The 17,190-nt window shown below is 38.8% G+C and overlaps 1 protein-coding gene and 1 long non-coding RNA gene across 2 annotated transcripts in view; one reads left to right on the top strand and one right to left on the bottom strand.

The window, feature by feature from the left end:
* GRIP1 (glutamate receptor interacting protein 1) overlaps window positions 1-17,190 on the bottom strand; it is a 684,764-nt gene that overhangs the window by 460,781 nt on the left and 206,793 nt on the right. The window lies entirely within an intron of this gene.
* Window positions 11,647-13,037, top strand: LOC147579059 (uncharacterized). The gene is made up of 2 exons (XR_015253507.1): window positions 11,647-12,000; window positions 12,587-13,037. It is a non-coding gene; the product is annotated as an uncharacterized LOC147579059 (long non-coding RNA).

Genomic DNA, 17,190 nt, shown 5'->3' with positions numbered 1-17,190 from the left:
GGCAACTTCCTATAGTTCGGCACTGGCTTATTTGAAGAGAATATTGTATAGTGTCTATGCCCTTTCTGCTTAGAAAAGTAGAACAGTTTTATAGAGATAAGCATATTGATGCAGGACTAAAAGCTCAACACAGAAATTCCATACCAGCCACGGAGGAAAAAAAAAAAAAAGAAAAGAAACTGCTTCTTTCTCCCAAGAAAAAACCTGGTATCTTGGACACTAATGGAGTTCACATGACTCTTAATCCATAAAATATTAGTGCACAATACTTTGCAGCATCTCTTGCAAACAAACAAACAAACAAAAATAGATATAGCTAAGTAGAAAATACAAATTCCTAATCTCATTCACTTCTGAACACGGGTTCCTCTTGAACCCTAAAATTAGTCATAATTCTTTAGTGCAAATGGCAAGACCAGAATAAGTGAGAAAAACGTACGGCTTATGTAAGACCTTCCTAGCACTCTTCCTTCAAAGAAAATGCAACTTGCTCTATCACAGAGGTGGTATAATTCTGACAATAATTTAACAACTTCCTACCTGAATATGCACTCAGTCCAGTTGCAAGAGCTGATCACTTACGTCTTGGGCAGTCATAGATTTTAAAGAATTAAGCAGATGTGCATGTTTAACTAGACATTTTAATGAAGAATGATTAGTGCTATGAAATATCTACTTTGGGATGTTAAAAAATATATATGTAACCAGGCCCTTTTAAGCAATTTTCTATGGCGGATCTCAAAGGATAGTGCTATCGTGCCGGCTTTCACTCAATGACCCTTAGAATGGCTCTACGGAGGTTTTCTAAGGTTCAGGAGTGAAAAGTATGAATAAAATATGGATCAATAAAATACCTTACACGTACTTTAGAGAACATTAAGTGAATTGCCTGAGGTCACTAAGTCCTAATGGTGAGGGAAAAAACAACCTGGGACTCCCGGAACCCGTTTAAAAATCCTAAAGCACAGCCTTCCATGGCATACTTCTTGGGGGACAATCCCATAATTAATTTAAATGGCTTTCTGGGGCATATTAATTATGTATGCTATCTGTACGCCAGGCCACTCTGAAAGCAGAAAATGTCTTCCCTGCTAGTCATAAATGGATTGCTTTCCTCTTAGTGATACCGAGGTGCACTGCAAGGCTCTTGGAAGGAAAACGCTGCCATGCCAAAAGGGCCAGGAACACAGGTGGGGCACAGATTTCTCATCCGCCTGTCTTATCTCATCTTGGAGGATCCCCTCAGTGGCCCAAGAGAGCTGACCTTTCCTTCCAACTGTGAAGCCTCACCGAACCCCTACCACAGGCCCTCATCACCCTCCATGGGGCAGGTGGGGGGGGGGGGAGGGGAGTCCCAGCTGTAAATCTGCATGGGCTAGAAGCAGTGCCTGAGGGGCTCAGCCCTGCTGGAAAGGGCCCTGCGTGCCATCTCCACAAATGATAAGGGTAGCATTTCTCCCCTCTTCTGGGTCCACAAGAACTTCAAATATGCTGCAGTTTCAGGGGGAGCTAAACCGGAGTTTTGTGAGGAACCGCTTACATGGTAAGATGATGGAAATTAAAATAGGAGGTACTAAGATTGAAATACCAAAACAAAGCAAACACCTCTAGAGTTGGTTAGGAAGAGGATCCTTGATGGCGAGACGGCACCTGGTCGGCTCAGGAAAAGAAGAATGTTCTTTGATTACACGTGCTGCAGTCTAGAACCAAAATATGACTCTAACCACTTGAACTGAAACCAGAGCCAACTGAAATTCTATTTCTCTTCTCCCCTTTTCTAGCCAAATTAAATTACTGACTGTTCCCTAAAGTACACCTGCAATTGCGAGCCCGACTGCAATTGTTCCTGGCATCCGTCCAAATGGCAAATATTTACCAAGGCCAACTATGTGTCACCTAGGTGGTAAGCATATGGTGATGCACACTGTAGTCGTCCCTCCTCATGTGCAGGGACATCATTCCAAGACCCCCCAGTGGATGCCCAAAATCGCAGATAGTACCAAACCCTGTATATATCGGGGCTTTTTTTTCCCCAGACATACAAACCGAGGCAGACTAATTCATAAATGAGACACAGTAAGAGATTAAAATAACTAGTATCAAAATAAAACAATTATAACAATACTGAGATAAAGATTATGGGAATGTGGGTTCTCTCAAAATATCTTACTGCAACGTATGCTCCCCTTCCTCTAAGGATGCGAGGCGAACGATGTAGCGTTAGGCTACTGCTGACCTTCCCACGACATGTCAGAAGAAGGATCATCTGCTTCCCGACTGTGGTTGACTCGGTAACTGAAACCACAGGAAAGTGAAACCGCAGATAGGGGGGGAAGTGCTGTACAAGGATAAATGAGTCCCTGTTCTTGTGCTGTTGACTTCTAGTAGGGCGAGACAGACAGTAAGTAAACAAACCAATAACTGTATAGGAGGGATTAAGCACTTACAGGAAGAGAGATAAGCCAGGTTAGGAGCCAGAGTGACAAGGCAGGTTTGTTTAAGTCATCAGGGAAAGCATTTCTGATAAGGTGACATCTGAACAGAGGTCCAGAGGAAGCGAGGACAGACAGGTATATTGATATGGAGGAAGTGCATTCCAGCAGAGGGAAAAGCAAGGGTGAGAGGCTTTTGCTTGGCATGTTCAGGGAACAATGAGGAACCCCACTGACACACCAGCGGGAAGACCATATCACACGGCACTCCTCAAACACTCTGTGATAGAGAACCACTTCTGTGTTCTTCACAATCCACTGCAGATCAATCATTAAAAAAAAAATAAAAATAAATGTCACAGTAACATCTACTGCTCTGAAAGCTTCTAGATTGATCTCCTCAGAGACCCCTGGCCCTTCTCAGACCAGCGGCGACCCAGGGGCCACACTGAACAGCAGTGAGATGGGGTCAGGGAGGCCAGGGCCAGCCTTGTGAATTTCATTCTGAGGGCACTGCACCACCAAGAGAAGAGAGACCTTTGATCCTTTGGACTGAAATGCTCTTCCCTCACCACCATGGGCAAGATCTCGCTCAGTTACATGAACTATATTCACTATTTACAGAGACTCCTTCAGCCAGCAGCCCTCCAAGCACTTCACATTCTTGCATCCTGGCCTGATCTCAGGGCTCCTCCTCCACTCCCACTGAAAGCAACCGCTGTCAGTGAAAATCTTTCTCTTTTTGTGGTATAGTCTTCATGGCATCCATCTACACTATATTATGGTTTTTTGAGTACATGTCACATCTCTCCAGTCTGTAAACTCCTAGATATCAGAGACTATTTCATAAATCTTTTACTTATTATGCTAACCTGACACTCAATACATGCTCTTGAATTGAGTTCTAAACTAGATCCATAAAGATCGGTCATCAATAATATGATATGAGTATATAAAACAGTTATCTAAAGGCCTGTTTATAGCATTTGGGGAAAGTGCTGACATTTTTCAAGCTCCCTGTTACTCTACAGATCAAATACAGAAAATTATTACTGGATAAAACTTTTGTAGTTGTAATCTTTTGTCTATAGCATATTTCTTGAAAAACATGGCCCATTGGCTGGAACTTTGGCTGGAAATGGAACAGCCCATTGGCTGTTACAATTTTAGTGCTATATAGATCTCTTTTCTAATGAAATATGTTCTAATGCAAGTTTGACCTGTAAAGCTGAAGAATTCCAAGCCTCCCTGAAAAAATCAGTGACCAAGAAACAGCACTGTTTGTATATGTCCCAGACCTACAGTTAATTTTCAAATCGGAAGTAATGATCTGCTATGTTAAATGAGTAAGAGAATAATTAAACATCTGGATTAGGGAACTGTAAGATAAAAACCCAGCAGCAAGTTGAAAATTTAGCTTTCAATGTTTTAGCCCAGAGAAGCATGGAAAGAAGATTATTGCTCTAAAATCCAACATGAAAAAGTTCATGGTGATTCTAACTTTAGTTTTACTAGCAGAAACACATTTTTGGCTGCACAATCTTCAGTGTTTGTGTCTTTGGACTGAATCATGATTTGGGATGAAATTCTCGGCTAAAAACAAAACAAAACAGAACACTTTTTTTCTAATCACAGAATGACATTATTCTTCTCAAAATGAGAACGTTCTCCTCTACAAAAGAGGAAAATCTCTTAAGAGTAGGTAGGCAGTAAGAAGGACTACCTAAATAGAGCAGGAGGGCTTTGCTGTAGCTTTATTGCATGGACAGAAATAAGCTCATTTCTAGCTGCCAAGGCACCTTCTTAATTTGACACATATGGTTTAAAAGGTCTTAGTCCTTTCAGGCTGCTATAATAAAATACCATGAATTGGGTGGCCTATAAACAATAAAAATTTATTTCTCACAGTTTTGGAGACTACAAAGCCTAAGATTAAGGCACAGGCAGACTTGGTGTCTACAAAGATCCCACTTCCTGGTTGATAAATGGCATCTTTTTTCTGTGTCCTCACATGGCAGAAGGGATGAGGGATCTCTCTGGGGCCTCATTTATTAGGGTGCTGATCACACATATGAAGGCTCCACCTAATGAGTTAATTACATACCAAAGGCCCCACCTCTTAATACCATCACCTTGGGGGTTAGGATTTCAACATGCGAATTTTGGGAATTCACAAGCATTCAATCCACAGCAGTCAGTAATACAATCTATTCATTACCCATCATTCATCCATCCTGTGCATTATGATGCACATCTCTCTGTTGATCTATCATCCATCCATCTGCCCACCCATCCACTCACCCACATAGATCTCTCTCTATATATCCATGTATCAATCAATTTCTCTCTCCCTTTTGTAAACTTGAGTGAAATAAAAATATTTTTTCCTCAAAATTGCAAGATTTAAAACTAAGCACTAGGCATATCTTTATGGTTATCTTCCTTTATTCCTGGTTAATCATCCTCCTTCAGCAATTTTCCTATTTCTACCTTTGTCCCCAACCCACTTTTCTCCATTTCCTAAATTTAATCCTTTTCTTCTCTATGTAACTCTGCATCTCTTTCTGTCAATCTGCAGAAGAAAATTTACATGACTCATAACTTTTGCTCAGGGGTCTATGTAAAGCAAGAAAAGAACAAAGAACCAAGGCCTTCCTTTGCCTGGTATTCTCTCTGGACCCCCTCCTGGGCTTATGACTTTACTTGCTACTCCCAACAGACTTCTCACTCAGTGGCTTTTGTGCTGATATTTTGCCCAGAGAAAACACATGAAATAACCTACAACTCTATGAAAAGCCTAAAAGAAATAAGAGAAAGACCCACTCTTAAATGATTTTAAAAATAAAAAGCAGTGACTTCATATTATGCACTGAAAAACCCATGAGCAAAATCTGATTTTCCTAAGCAAACACTGGTGAACTGATTTGATCCCATGGAAGCTTGAAGTCCTCAATATGCATCACTGTTTTCACTACACATTATAAAATATAAAGCTTAAGCATGTAGAGATTATCTTTGATGGGGTGCCTGGGTGGCTTAGTCGGTTAAGTGTCTGACTTCAGCTCAGGTCATGATCTCGCAGTCTGTGAGTTTAAGCCCTGCATCAAGCTCCGTGCTGACAGCTCAGAGCCTGGAGCCTGCTTCAGATCTGTGTCTCCCTCTTTCTCTGTCCCCCTCCCCTGCTCATGCTCTCTGTCTCTCAAAAATAAGTAAATGTTAAAAAAAAAATTAAAGATTATCTTTGAACAGGGCTGGAACCCACAAAGGGTAGGCAAGGAGCAAAGAGCTTTCAAACGTACGTATGTTTGTTTTTTAAACTGGTTGGTGGATACACAATGTTATTTTATTTTTTATACATCCATTATAATTATCTTGTCTACCTTCAATATATAACAAAAACAAAATTATTAAAGCCCATCCTTTGAAAAGAATTATGATTTATAATGTTATCTGTTTAGAAAATGGCAGAAAATGTTTAGAAAAGAAAACACTTATTTTCTGTAGGTGTACACTTTTAAATAAAAATAAATCCACCAGAAAACCACATGTGGTACTAAAGATACTTCATATGATAAAGATGCCTCACAACTTTTTGTAAAGTTGTGAAATAATGAATATAAAGGCACTTAATACATTGCTTCATACACAGCATGTGTTCAGTAAAGGTCCTTGAAGTCAAATACAGACTGCTAAACAGCAAACAGAAACCTTCTATAGAAAGACATGCAGAAGTTGGTATTAACCAACACTAAATTTTCAACTCCATGTGAAAAGAAAAACATGATTCTTTATTTTTTTGGTTTTTTTAAAGTAAGCTATATGCCCAACGTGGGGCTTGAACTCACTACCCTGAGATAAAGAGTCACATACTCTACTGATTATGATTCTTTATTTTAATACAATAAAGGAATAGAAAAAATAATAGGAATAGAAAAAAGGAAGCGATGATTGGTAAGAGATGGGATAACAATAAATATCACATAATCAATCTCAGCATATGTGCAACAAAAGGCAAACCGCTTAAAAATCCAACCTGTGGTTTACTTAAACAAAAGGAAACTATGGTTGTCTTAGTCCTTTTCAGCTGTGATAACAAGACGCCACAGACAGGGTAGCTTGTAAACAACACAAAATTATTTCTGTCAGCTCTAGAGCCTAAAAGTCCAGAAATGCTCTGGGTCTGGTGAGAGCCCTCATCCAGGTTGCAAACTGCAGACTTCTCCGTGAGTGATCACACAGTGGAAGGGGGCAAGGGAGCTCTTTAAGACAACTTTCATAAGGGCACTAATCCCATCCATAAAGGCTCCACCCTTCATGACTTAAGCACCTCCTAAAGGCCCTGCTCCCAATACCACCACCTTCGAAGTTAGGATTCCAGCATGGGAACTTTGGGGGACACCAATATTCAGACCATAGAAATGGTACGATATGGAATTACTTAGAATTTCACATTAAATACACCTCGTTAGAAGATGGGGGGAGGGATGTTGGTTATGTTGTTGATGAGAATGATCAGGAAGTGATGTGGGGGGCACATCTGTGCTGGTAAACAGTGAAAACAACAGAAGCCACCACTGACATAGAGGACAAGGAAGGAGAGTTCCCTTTAGAAATATTATGGAAGTGAGGAAGATGAACGGTGGGGAGAGAGCTCACTGTGGCATCTTTGGGAAGCATTTTATGTGTCCCCTCAATAATCTTCTCCAACCGATGAAATGTAAATGTTATTAATCCTGTCCGTACAGATGAGGAAATTCTAGTTTTGTGAAGTAGAAAAGTTACATCAAAAGACACAGAGTTACAGCAAGGACGTAAATCCAGATATATTTGACCCAAAGCTTATAATGTTTCTACTATGCCATCCCAAGAATAGAAAAGTCTACAAAACATCATTGGGGTGAAGGAAGAGAGGGCCATCATCTATCTTAAAAAATGGTAGAACTAAAGAGTACAGAAGTTAAACAAAATTTTTGAGTCCTTATTGCAGTAGTTATTAGGAAGATCTGAAAGCTAAAATCATCTTTTGAAGCAGAGAGGTCAAACTAATGTTAAGAATACACGATGTTCTGAGTCTAATTGACACACCAGACATAAATAAATCACCAGGAGTGGTTGTAATACACTTTAGAGGTTTCAAGGAACTTCAGGATGAAACAGTGCAACACTGGGCCAAAATGTACAACTTGTCACTTATAAAATTATCCTTATGTGAGGAGTCTGGAAGCCTGCCAGCATAATTCTACTACAGAATATGGGTTCCGGAGGTCTAGATCAGGAACTTGAACTTTCATGCATGACTGGCAGGTGGACTCTCTAAGTCTGATGCTTCAGACACCCCACAGAAAGCACATCCCTCACATACCTCTTTCTACAGTTATTTATGTACATATCTTACCCCCCTAACAAGGCTTCTAGCTTTTAGCAAGGGCTATTTCTGATTCATTTTCTATGCCCTGATAGCCTGGCATACTAACCTGTACTTAATAGACACTCAATATTTGGTTGAATCCGCCCCTGCCCACATCAGGAAGCTGGGTGGACAAGTAACTGTGGTTTCTGTTGGGGAAAATACTATGCCACTGATTTACTAGAATTCTTTAAGAAACTGACATCAGTTTGTAGCTAAGAACTCGTGGATATACTTTTCCAACTGAATTTTATGGTAATTGGGAGACTGCTGTGTCAAGGGAAGAAAACCGGTTCAAAACTATAAACAAGAAGGATAAGTATATAATTTCTCTAAATGAAAAGGCCCTAGCCACAAAGAGTCTGTTGCAGCTGACCTTAATTAACATGTTAAAAAATATAAATCATCTGGCTGATGAAGCTATAAAATGTTCCAGATTGCAGATAAGAAGTCAAGTTAATGAACATAAATGGCAAAAGAAATCAGCAAAGAGTTGAGTGGAAGGAAAAGTGACAGATGTGCTCCACTGAAGACAAGTACAAACTAATGATTAAAATACAAAAGTATCATATAAGATGACAGCCTCTGAGCCATTAGTAACAATTTAGGAAAGTAATAAAGCCCCTAAACTCAGGCATTTTCTAAACACACAGACCCCAAATTTCCAAGTATTATCAGGCAGGATTTGGAAAACCAAAAGGTATTGTTTTCCTTTTGCACCAAAGCCAGATTCTGTAGCTGTGTCTAAGGACAGACATACAGAGTAGAAAAGGATCCAGAGAGATACACCTAGAGCAGGGTTCTCAACGGCAACACTGTAGGTGGATAATTCTTCGTTGTGGGGTGCTGTCCAGGGCACTGCAGACTGTTCAGCATCATCCCTGCCCTCTACTCACTAGATGCCGGCAGCACACTCCCAGTTATGACAACCAAAAATATATCCAGACATTACCAAATGTCTCCTGGGGGCCAACCTGTCTGGTTTAAGAACCACTACTCTAAAGTGATCAAGAAACTCCCTGGCGACAGATAAAATCTGATAAGCATATGACAGAAATAAACATTCCGCGAGAGAGTTGGTGCAAACAGGTATATGTTTACCAAATTTCAGGACTCTGGATGTGGTTGAGGGAGGCACTTTTTTTTTTTTTTAATGTTTATTTTTTGGAGAGAGCAAGTGAGGGAGGGGCACAGAGAGAGGGAGACAGAGAATCCTAAGCAGGTTCCAGGAGGTCAGAACTCACAAACCGTTAGATCATGACCTGAATTGAAATCAAGAGTCAGATGCTCAACTGACTGAGCCACCCAGGCTCCTCAAAGGGAGGCACTTCTAAGGTGCCTTTTAAATCATAGAAGGATTAATAAACAGGATGCAGGCTTGGGAATTTCACCTTAGGAAGTGGACCCGGTTGAAAAAATTAGGTTGAAGGAATGTTTGGCAAAGCCATGTGCCCTATGTAGATAGACCCTACATCTCTTTTTATGTTCATCTTTTACAGGGCAATGTTGTTCCTCCACAAAACATTTCTTGGTGCAATAAAAAGCACATCTGTGTAGTCTGATACAAAGGTTTACAAATACCAGGCTGAAATTAGCTATATTCTACAGTTCTGATTTTGAAGTATTTTTTTTTCCAATTATTTCTGGGTTTCACCAAATGCACCTCGTCTAACTGCAGAAGTTATTTCTTATGTAAGGTCAGCCAAATTTGGGCATAGATAAGCACTTGAGGGGTGCCTGGGTGGCTCAGTTGGTCCAGTGCCTGACTCTTGATTTTGACACAGGTCATGATCTCACGGGCGAGACGGAGCCCCACGCAGGGCTCTATGCTGACAGCTGACAGCATGGAACCCGCGTGGCATTCTCTGTCTCCCTTTCTCTCTGCCCCCACTTGAACGCATGCGCGCCCTCTCTCTCTCAAAATAAATAAATAGACATTTAAAAATAAAAAAAGAAGAGCATTTGAGTTCATGCTTCTTGATAGGATTCCTGGCAAGCGCTATCAGACTGGAAAGATTGCTACATGACCAACAGGATATAAACTGGTCATAAATACTAGAATTTAAAGTCATGGACTTTGTATGCCACCATTTCATAAACAGCCATGCCATTTCCAAAGACTATACACCAATCAGGTCTCCTTGTCACTGTGGTTTTCTGGCCTTGTCTTGCTGTGTGAAACAGTAATCTCCACTTATCTGGGATTTTGTTTTCCATGGTTTCAGTTACCCGTGGTCAACTGCGGTGTGGAATCAGATGATTCTCCTTCTTCTGTATCATCAGAAGGTCAATCAATGGTAGCCTAACACTAAGTCACAATGCCTGAGTCATTTACCTCACCTCGTCTCATCTCATCACATAGGCATTATATCACCTCACATCATCGCAAGAAGAAGGGTGAATACGGTACAATAAATATTTTGAGAGAGACCACAATCACATAACTTTAATTACAGTATATTGTTATAATTGTTCTATTTGATCATTAGTTATTGTTGTTAATCTCTCACTGTACTTAATTTATAAATGAAACTTTACCATAGGTATGGTATGTATAAGAAAAAACATAGCATATTAGGGTTCAGTACTATCCGTGGTTTCAGGCATCCACTGAGGGTCTTGGAATATATCCCCCACAGATAAGGAAGAACTACATTGCATTTCATATATTGCATTTCACTATATTGCATTTCACTGAGAATCTTCACTGTATAGCTTACACAGTAGTTGAGAATGTGGAATTTGCATTCAAAGCCTAGATTTTTACCATCGATGGTCTATGTGATCTTGACCATAACATAACCTTGACACTCATTTTCTCATGTGTAAAAATGACCAACCTCTCCGCACTGAGGTGAGCATTAAAGAGGCAAAAATCTTGGAAAGCTACCACTGGAATTGTTGTAAGTAGAGGAAGAAGGATTTCCTGGGAATCAGGGTCCAGAGTGCAGACTCCTAAAAAAATTAGACAGTGTTGCAGTTTCTCACCCATTTCTCCTTTTTTTTTTTTTTCCAGACAGAATCATCTTAGGAAAACCTGTGATAATTGTTTCAGAACACTTTTCACTTTTCCCCCTAGTTAATATATAAGTGCTATATATTCCTGGAATTCACTCAAACAGGAGCAATCACAACCACCTAGACACCGAGTGAAATCCCCATCTGTCAGTACTTAGGAAAGCAGATCTAGGGGCAGGATACCTGAGTCCCCATGCCAGCACTGCACTTATTAGCTATGTGGCCACTTTGTGCCAGTTTCCTCAACCGTAAAATCAGAGAGTAATATTATCTACCTCATAGGGTTGTTGTAAAGATTTCAAATAACTAATACGTGTAAAGTGCTTTAAAAAGTGGCACATACTATCAGGAAGTATCAGTATCATCAGCAGCATCATTATCATTATTTGTCTTCAGGATCGCACTCTGCCAAGAGACGGGAACTGGTGGGCAGGGGACACCCATCCCCAGCCTACAGTGTAAAGATTGCAGAGTTAGGCTTATTTATTTCATCTCCTCTGATCATAAACCCCTTATCTCCATATTATGCCCGTAGGGGTTTTGCTGAGAGACTTGAAATTTAAATAAGATTGAGCAATGTTGTGCTGGGGCAGGGGATTTTTCTTGAACTATTTACACTGGTACGAAATTTAACACCTAGCCTGCTGGTACACTTGAATACTCCATCCGCTGTCTAGTCTTGCCTTCTGGCACCACCAGAATGATGCAATGTTCTGAGCTGTGGTCAGCAGGACTTCTGTTTATCTTCTTTTAATGTATCCCAGCTGTGCATAACTGTCATGTTTTCAAGCTACCCAGCACCTTCCAAATACTCTCAGGATGTTTCAGAAATTGGCAGCCACATGGACCTGGCTTCATCAGAGCAGAATCCAGAAAACTCAAATTCCCAGACTTCCTTGCAGCTAAGACACAAGCGCTGGGACTACATTTTGCCAACGAGTCACGTGCTCCTGACTCTTTGGTTTAAAAACAAGCAACTTAAGGAAACAAGCTTTGGGAGGAGTCCATTTTGTTTGTTTTGATGGGAGCAGAGGCATCCAGTAATCAGAAGCAGCTCGCCTAGGGATTTCCTCCGGTGCTCAGTGGGCAGAAGTTACAGTTTGCTCATCAGGCTGGTTCTGATGCATGTTTTAGATGGTTCCCGTAAGTTCAGACTCAACTATGGTTGTATGTTTGGATTCCAGCTCTCCTCACAATTCTGTGAGCTACATAATATTTTTATCATAAAATCCTTTTCCGGTTGATCAACTGAAGTTGGTTTCTGTTGCTTTCAGCTATATCTATGAGTAAAGTAAAGTAAATAACAGGAGATATATATAATTTAAAAATATATATTTTTATATATTTAGAATATAAATGTCATTTATATTTGTTATTTAAATGTTACTTAAGAATAATGTTATAAATATAAACATAATAAATGTTATTTAAAAATGGCAGTTGATACAATTATGTCGACCCTAAATGTACAAATTTCTTCTCCATATTTTTCAATAAATATTGCTTCTACAGAGACAGAAAGACTTTGTTTAGGCCTTTGCAATGGACAATAATGCTTTGCCATTGTAATGTCAAGTTTACCTTATCAATGATTTTTCTAATTATACTACAAAATAAAGTACCTCAAAATTCCGTGTCTTAAAACAACAACAGTTTTGCTATGCTCACAGATATAGTGGGTCAAGAATTTGGAAAGGGCTCAGAGGAGATGTCTCCTTTCTCTTCCAAGATCTGGAGCCTCTGCTAGGAAGAACTGAAGAGTGACTCATGACTGGGAGTTGGAATCCTCTGGAGGCCCCCTTTCCCTTGATCATCTCTGTTGCTTAGCCTGACCTATGCAAGGACTAGGACTACTGACTGGAGGTCTTTGCTCCCTTACAAAATACTGCCTCAGGGTAATCAGACTTGTCACTTGTCAGTGGAATTATAAACAAAGGGGATGATGGTACATTGTCTTTCATGGCGCATCTTGGAAGATGTATACCCTATGGTTAATTCCAGCATACTCCATTGGCCAAAGCAGTCACGAGCCTGCCCAGAATCAAGGGGAGGAGAATTAGACTCCACCTCCTAATGGGGAAGTGGCAAAGCCACACCATAGAAGAGCATGTGGGATAAGAGGTGTTGTTGCATCCGTTTTTGGAAAATAAAATCTGCCACGGTGATGTTGGGAAAATGGATTTAGAATCTAAGTGTTGATTAAAGGATGTCTAGGAGTCACAATCAGACATTTAAACTGCTGGGGTACTTTGAGGTTTGATGTCATTTTAATACTCTTTATCTGGTATCGATCCCAAAAGGATAAGTTGACTTTCTCAATTTTGCTTTCTATTTTTCACCCATCAGTACATAATTTGAGTATGGAATACTTGTCTGGAAGAATCTGGTGACTACCTATATTCTGAATACTAAAATATCTAAGTAGTCCAAATTCATATATAGTTTGTGTTTTCTTCCAGCTTATCATAAGTCCCTGGTGCTATGGTTCCTCTGCAAAACAGTTAAAGATCCCTTGAAAAATCTTGTTTTGCTTTCACAGAAATGTCATGAATATAAAGTCCTTTTGATGATAAAAGGAATTTTGTGATGCTCAGGTATTTCCTTTAGTTTTATAGATGGAAGATGGTGTTGATAATGGCACGATAATTTATATCAGACTCACTGAGCAGATCATTGCAACTGAGTTTTTCACTGAAAAATTCAATTACATTTCTCTACATTTTAACACCACTGCCAAAGGATGCACTGAAATCTTTCCTAACTCCCTTCTAGACAAAAAAAAAAAAAAAAAAAATGTTCTGCCACAAAGAGTCTCTTAAGATTCTTGAAGGACATTTCTCCTTGTCAGTATGTATTCTGGGGGAGAACTATGCTGTTTCAAGATACAGGCTCATCAGTTATTCTCTCGGTAAATGTAAAAGCTTTGACTGGCTGATTGCAAAGACAACACCTGAGAGCGATTACTCTTAATGTATCAAACCTTTCCAGAAGAAAATATATCCACCATTTTTAAAATGTCATGTGTATTTGTTCCTCAAGTCTAGGGCTTAAGTCTTACCCATTGATGCCCAGTTCAGTACATTTATGTAGTGTTTGTTCAACAACCGCCTATAGGCAAGAATTTTATGATTGCACATTACTTCCATGTACATATAGTTCATACTACAATACTGACTTTTTAAATATTTGGCTAGGATCTTCAATTTTTAACTTCTGATGGCTGACATTCCATGAGATAATCATCATATTCATATTTTAAGGTATTATACTTCATGCATACATACCTTGTCTCTATGCTACAAAGTCAAATCCATGAAGACAGGAACCATGTCTATACTATATATTTCCTGCACCTAACATAGTACCTCATACAGAGTAGCATTCAATAAACATTTGTAAAATGATACAATGATTGATTGAATAAATGAAAGAATGATAGGATAGGTTTGGATCTTAGGTCTCCTTGTCTTGTTCATTCATTATCTCATGAATCAATCTCATCCTAAAAATAAAGATGGTAATATCCACATTGTTACAAAATGGGACCTCAGCTTCTTTAGAAAATAATTGGCTCAAATCCTACATTGCCATCACCAGAAAGGATTTAATTTCTACCAGCAAACTATGTAAATTGAGCTAGATTTCCAGGAATGGTTCTTGATTGGTCTGATCAATCAGAAGTGTTGCACTGATGTGTTAAAAGAACAGGAAGTGACCAGAATGTAGTCATCTAACTGCAAAATTCCATTTTTATACAAGTTCTCTATGATTGCAAGGGCTCACCCATTTCACAGGCTGCATTATAAACATTAACACATTCACCATAAAAATAAAACCCTGGCATTGTTGTTAGTCAGTAATTAAATTCTAGGCACATCCAGAATTTTGCTGGCATGTACATTTTAATAATGCAGTTGTCTTAAAGGCTCTTGAAAGGTAGTAGAAGACTTCATTGCTTAACCGAAGTCTGCCAATTATCCCTTAACTTTGCAGTTTTACTAGGATCAATCATCCATCATATTGTGGTATTTTAACCGGTTACAAATTAAACAGAAAAAGTAATAAGAAAAGAAAACTAATTTTCCTAGACTACCCTAATGCTGCCAAGCATAAAAATGCACTTAACTGAGAAAACTGCTGAGAGATTAATACAGAATTTGTGTGCTACTAAAGAAACCATTACAGCAGCTAAGTTCTGGGAATATGGCCTCTGCAAAAGTGAAGGGAAAGATCTTTTTTCAAAAATAGTGGTGCAGTAAGATTAGATATTTATTCTCTACTAATGCAAAAAAGGATTTTATTAGTGTAACTTCATTTAAAGTCACAGATACAAATCTCAGTGAAGAAAAGATTTCAATGGCTACGCAATTTAAATTATATTATTAGCTCAAAGGAAAAGGATGACATTTAACTTAAAACAAAGAAATCTACAAAAGGGATCATAAGCATCAGCTAAAATAAAAAAAAAAATAAGCTATCTAGCTTATTTAGAAAAAAAATCTAGTTAAGTTAGAAAATCAAGGATAAAGAACATTTTTATATCATGTGTAATTCTTTATCACTGTCCCTGTTGTCATCATTGTTGTCATTATCAACATCGTCGTCACCACCAACACCCCCCCCACCACAGCTATTCTTTACCAAATGGCTACTCTTATCTTACATACAAGTATCTTATATACATTTTCTAATTTATTCCTCAAAACAACTCTGAGTTAAGTTTTATTATTGCCTATGGTCGACTCTTGAAGAAAGTGAGGCCAAAACAGGTTAACTAGCACAAATTATTTGCCTAAGCCTTGTAAGTGGTAGGTTCAAACTCCCAATTTTCACATTCCCTCATAATGATCATCTGTCTAGATATTTCTGACAATATGTATGATGGACACAGGAGCTACCGACAGAGCAAAGCTGCCAGGCAGCTCATGGGCTACATGAAGCTTAACAAGGTATTATGTGACTCGTTTCGGGTAAATGAAACTTCCTGGTTCTCAAATGCCTCACTGGTGGCAGGACTAACCTAGAGATTTGCAACTGGTTGGCACCAACTGTTCAGGGGAAAAACCTGGACATTTATGGGGAGGTGAGATCACAATGATTGCGGACCACTCTTCTGGGCATTTGGTGGGCAAGAGTCAGTCACCGGGGTTGTAATGAGTGGGCAATTCCACTAATAGGAAAACTGTCTTATGTTCTGCTTGATCTTGCAAATGCTCCAACAGACATTCAGATGTTAGATAAACCCTTTTTATAACTTTGAATCTGTACATTAACTCTTTTTTCACACGTAAACACCAAGTATTTTGCTATTTTAATACACAATGAATTTTCCAGGAATGCAGCTACCATGTATGTATGTGTGGGTGACTGGGTATGTGTGAGTGAATCTTGCTTCGTTTTGAACTTTATCAATAATGATACACCATCTAGGAAAATTATACCATTGATATGAAGCCAATTATGGTATTTGATCTGACAGCATGTGTGGCTGTTCCATTTATGATGATTCTATGAAACAGGTGCAAGCATCTGACTACTTCTATATGTCTTCCAGAGAAGTCATGCTCAAGCGTTTATATATTGATACTGAGGCATATGTAATTTTTATACATCATAAACACAATTTGTATATAAATTATATAAACTTTAAGTACACATATATAACTTTATATACATACATTTAATTTTATATACATACATAATTAATTATTCTTTTTATTTTTCCTTTACATTTCAGTCAGGGTGTGATATTGATTTTTTTTTAAATATATTTGAGTTGATTATATGGTTGGTGAAATTTATTTTAAGTCACAAAATTGTTGTTACTAAATTTTTGCCAAAAAAGGGTACAGTGGTTGTGACAGCCTACAGAAATTCTGGACTGAGTGGTATCTAGGGTCCCACCTAGATAAATTCTACTTAAAATTCTACTTCATCCTATTAAATAAAGCCATAAGCAGTGATTTCCTCTACAAACGTGACTACAGTCAAAATCAAAAGTAAACTGCACACTCCCTCTTACTTAGCATTACTGCTCAAAGGACACACAATTTATATTTCTGGAAATTCTCTGATTTGCAAATTTATATAAGGGGAACTGCCTTTCGTAGTCTAGGCGGCAGAAAATGGCATTCCACATCCACTCCTGCATATCCAGCCTTCCCTCTTAACCCACACAAAATCATACCTGGCAGAGTCAGTCAGATTAGAAAATGAAATGAGACTATGCTCATAAAATGATTTTAAATCAAAAAAATATGTGAAAGAGTGAGTGAACGGAATAGCAACAGAAACAATGAATGGCAAATGAGAGAAATGATGTGGAATTAAAGT

This window comes from Puma concolor, chromosome B4, assembly GCF_028749965.1.
Source record: "Puma concolor isolate L17-30 chromosome B4, mPumCon1.1.hap2, whole genome shotgun sequence".
Taxonomy (NCBI): domain Eukaryota; kingdom Metazoa; phylum Chordata; class Mammalia; order Carnivora; family Felidae; genus Puma; species Puma concolor.
The sequence above is the reverse complement of the archived record's forward strand: the minus strand, read 5'-3'. Positions and strand labels throughout refer to the sequence as shown.